General features: G+C 43.0%; 1 protein-coding gene across 1 annotated transcript in view; it reads right to left on the bottom strand.

The window, feature by feature from the left end:
* Nucleotides 1-5000, bottom strand: part of LOC306914386 (netrin receptor UNC5D-like) — a gene marked incomplete at its 5' end in the record, with an annotated part of 78299 nt that overhangs the window by 59515 nt on the left and 13784 nt on the right. The gene's annotated exons all lie outside the window — the stretch shown is intronic.

Genomic DNA, 5000 nt, shown 5'->3' with positions numbered 1-5000 from the left:
TATCAATGTGTTCCATTCATAAACTAGCCTACACAGTGAAATCTATGGTGATAAAATTATACTCATAACGTGCATGTGTCGTGCCGTCTGGGACTGGCCAGTCATCAAATTATTGGCTCGGGAATGCAAAACAAAAACAAAATCGTGCTCTTGAATGCAGGGCTTCATGGTGTGTGTAACTTTATTTTGTGAACTACTCCTTTAGTAGATTAACCCATTTTGACCTGAGATCTAAAAATGTCTTCTACATCCTGACAGTTTTCTGAAAAAGCTATGTTTCTATGTCAGTCGTTCTTCGATTTTTCAAAAATAGCAGACCTACAGCGCTATGAGCTTGTAGATCTGCTATTTTTCAATAGCTAAAGCATAACATAATGCTAACACCAAAAGGGGTTCCCGCCCAGAATGGGTTAAAGGGCCGTCCTATAACAATAATGATGTCATCATCCACACTGATGAACCATAACATGCTGTCACTCAGTTTTGTGGTTGAACAATAATATCTCCCTGTAAATTGAAATGGAGTGTGATTGTCAGTGTTCATCAGATCCTTCTGAGGCTGCGTACACACCTAAAGAACAAATGTTCGGTCCGTGTGCGATGCCTGATTGCTATTTGATTGCTGCTCCAATTAATTTTCAATGGGAGTCACGTCGTTTGATCGGACAAACCTGTCCGATGTGGGGGCGGAGGGCACAACAAACACATCGGACACCTTGTAGCCAACGAACAGGGTGGGACTTCAGATCGGACAGAAGGGTGGTTTTTCACCGCCAACTAATAGGAGAGAACTTCCGTTCTTGACAGCACTGGGTGGGGTTTAGGCTGTAGTCTTCTGAGTTACGTGACACAGACTATTATATCGCTTGTTTGTATGTCTTCTTTTGGCTACGGCCGTGCGTAACTTGGAGAGTCCAAGTTGCGCACGGCTGTCTCCAGTGAGTGAAGTGAGTCCAGTTCTATTCTATATACAGAAATACAGGACGATAGCCAAAATAGCCGTCGGGCCTGTGAGGCTGCATTAATAATTAGTTCTAAAAGCATGTCTTTTTTTACGGGGATCACTATTTTAATAGTAGACGCATATATGTCTATGAGTAGCCTAGAGTAGAAATGTAATGGCAGCGTACGAGGTTCACATGCGCAAATATAACAGATGTACAAGTTATCGACACGAATGGTACTTACGGTATGGTACACGATGTAAGCTTGTAGATCTGTTTATTTTAAGCATGCGCCACCGCCACCACGCAAAGTTATGACGCGCGCACAAGTGGGGGGAGAGACCCGATATATTTTATAGCTCTATGGGAGAGACGCAGACAGAGAAATATTTAAAATCATCCTGTCTCGCTCTAGCGCACGGCCGCACGCATAAAGAGCCAATGGAGCAAATGTTAAATAAGCTACACAGGTGGTCCTAAATGATTAATTGATTACATCACTATAGCAAAAGACGTGATATAGATCAACTCAACTGCAGCAGAGCTGTTCTGACTTGAAGCTTAACTGACCAGCACGGCTTCAAGTTTAAACCATAAGATGACATGGAAATGCCCGTCGATTTGATGCGCAGAAATAACATAGGCCTATATCGAATCAGGTTAAGGTGCACACATGGAAGAAAAGTCATTTTTATCGGGATTCGGGGATACTTTGTTGTAGGCTATATACGTCTCCGGTGAATTGTATGCACCAGCAGCAAGCACATTATTGTTCAAACACCTGCTCCTCTGTTCATCTGTTGTCTTATTTGGCTAATAAAATAATTATTAAGAATTAATGCAATTTCAAGTTGTTGCTGCAATCATGATTCATGTTGCTGTTCTCTTCTCTCTGTGTGACTGAAGGTTGCGCCCAAAAATTGTAGACAGTGATTTCCCGCACCCCCTCATGTTATTTTTCCCTCCGTCGCAAAATGACCTCTTTTCTTTTTTTCACTATTTGGTTCGCTTAACATGTCCACGTGTCATTTGTTTACATATTTGGTACGCTTTACAAAGTCCAGTGTGAACACCAAACGGACCAAAATCAAAAGTGAACTTTGAGTGTGAAAAACGGCCTCGACAAAACTACCGCTAGCTGCTGCTGCAGTCAAGAAAACTACACTGAACATATGTGCATCTATTTCCGCCTATCGTAGCACCGCCCAAATCGCGCAAAGCATTGTGGGACATGGAGGCATCAAATCATAAAAATGTAATCAGTGGTCGGTCGGACAGATCAATGTGTCCGAAAGGTGTGTACGAAGCCTCAGGCCTCATTCACACGTACCAAACACCAATCAAGCAATGTTTGGTCGTTTTTTTGTTTTTTTGGGCCACCACAATGCTTTTCCAATGGGAGTCACATGGTTTGATCAAACATTTGTGTTTGATCGCTGATTGCTGATTGCTCCCCCCTCATCAAACATAAATGTTTGGTCAAACCATGTGACTCCCATTGAAAATGAATTGGAGCAGCAATCAAAAAGCAATCAGGCATCACACACGGACCGAACATTTGTTGTGTACGTGTGAATGAGGCCTGAGGCTGCGTACACACCTAAAGAACAAATGTTTGGTCCGTGTGCGATGCCTGATTGCTATTTGATTGCTGCTCCAATTCATTTTCAATGGGAGTCACGTCATTTGATCGGACAAACCTGTCCGATGTGGGGGCGGAGGGCACAACAAACACATCGGACACCTTGTAGTCAAAACAGCCAACGAACAGGGTGGGACTTCAGATCGGACAGAAGGGTGGTTTTTAACCGCCAACTAATAGGAGAGAACTTCCGTTCTTGACAGCACTGGGTGGGGTTTAGGCTGTAGTCTTCTGAGTTACGTGACACAGACTATTATATCGCTTGTTTGTATGTCTTCTTTTGGCTACGGCCGTGCGTAACTTGGAGAGTCCAAGTTGCGCACGGCTGTCTCCAGTGAGTGAGTCCATGGTACTAAGTTCTATTCTATATACAGAAATACAGGACGATAGCCAAAATAGCCGTCGGGCCTCGGCAGTTGTGAGGCTGCATTAATAATTAGTTCTAAAAGCATGTATTTTTTACGGGGATCACTATTGATTTTAATAGTAGACGCATATATGTCTATGAGTAGCATAGAGTAGAAATGTAATGGCAGCGTACGAGGTTCACAAGCGCAAATATAACAGATGTACAAGTTATCGACACGAATGGTACTTACGGTATGGTACACGATGTAAGCTTGTAGATCTGTTTATTTTAAGCATGCGCCACCGCCACCACGCAAAGTTATGACGCGCGCACATGTGGGGGGAGAGACCCGATATATTTTATAGCTCTATGGGAGAGACGCAGACAGAGAAATATTTAAAATCATCCTGTCTCGCTCTAGCGCACGGCCGCACGCATAAAGAGCCAATGGAGCAAATGTTAAATAAGCTACACAGGTGGTCCTGAATAAAATAATTATTAAGAATTAATGCAATTTCAAGTTGTTGCTGCAATCATGATTCATGTTGCTGTTCTCTTCTCTCTGTGTGACTGAAGGTTGCGCCCAAAAATTGTAGACAGTGATTTCCCGCACCCCCTCATGTTATTTTTCCCTCCGTCGCAAAATGACCTCTTTTCTTTTTTTCACTATTTGGTTCGCTTAACATGTCCACGTGTCATTTGTTTACATATTTGGTACGCTTTACAAAGTCCAGTGTGAACACCAAACGGACCAAAATCAAAATGCAAATATTTGGTCCTTGGTCCTTGATCCGGAGTCCGGACCTTCTAAGTGAACTGTGAGTGTGAAAAACGGCCTCGACAAACTAGCTGCTGCTGCAGTCAAGAAAACTACACTGAACATATGTGCATCTATTTCCGTGTATCGTAGCACCGCCCAAATCGCGCAAAGCATTGTGGGACATGGAGGCATCAAATCATAAAAATGTAATCAGTGGTCGGTCGGACAGATCTGTGTGTCCGAAAGGTGTGTACGAAGCCTGAGTGATCCCAGTGACATCGTTCCCCCTACTGTCGTTATCGCTGTGATTGTGGCGACGACGCCATCATCAGAGCTTCGGTTAGAGCTAGAAGAAGTCATATTTAGATGTGATAATTATGAAGTGATGTCTGTTGGTGTGAACGTAGCCTGGCTAATAAGCCAGACTCAAATCACACTGTCGTGTGGTATTTGAGTCTGGAGATGCTGTGTATGGATCTTGTTTCCCGGGGGTCGGGTTCAAACATTTTCTCTTTGACGCAATTGGTCAGAGCTACTGTCAGTCAAAGATCTCAAGCATTGAATGTCACTGTACCAAAGCCCGCCCATATTGCATACCGTGTCCCGATTGGCCACACCAGTTCTCTGGTGTAGGAAATGGGCGTACAATTGAGCCTCTCCAGACCGTAATCCGCCGGCAGGCATTTTTTTTTTTGCCAACGGCTGTTTCGGTCTGGCTGAGATCAGATTCTAAAAACGTCTTCTACATCCTGACAGTTTTCTGAAAAAGCTATGTTTCTATGTCAGTCGTTCTTCGATTTTTCAAAAATAGCAGACCTACAAGCTCGTAGCGCGCCACCGAGTGGCGCGCTACGAGCTTGTAGATCTGCTATTTTTCAATAGCTAAAGCATATCATAATGCTAACACCAAAAGGGGTTCCCGCCCAAAATGGGTTAAGGCACAGTGTGTGTCATTATTATAGACAATACACAGCAACATGAAGGTCATGCTTTTAAGGGCTTTATTTATAAGCTCAGTTGACATTATCCCTCTTATTACACGGCTGTTTACAAATTCCCTAGATCTCAGTGGTTTTCAAACCCAAGATCAAGATCCATTATTTATTTTTCCATTTGCGCCACGGACCACCACCATTTAGCTTCTCAGACCCAATACTTATTTTGTTGTCGTCGGATAATATTTTGTCCATAATTCCATGCTGTATTGATGTGGTACCATAGGAGGGATTAACAGGCAAACGTTAAAAAAACAACAATTCTTCTACATTTGATTGATTGATTGATTGATTCTTTATTGAAGTGTCA

Source organism: Electrona antarctica, assembly GCF_951216825.1.
Source record: "Electrona antarctica genome assembly, chromosome: 21".
Classification (NCBI taxonomy): Eukaryota; Metazoa; Chordata; class Actinopteri; order Myctophiformes; family Myctophidae; genus Electrona; species Electrona antarctica.
This window is presented reverse-complemented; position numbering and strand designations above follow the sequence as displayed.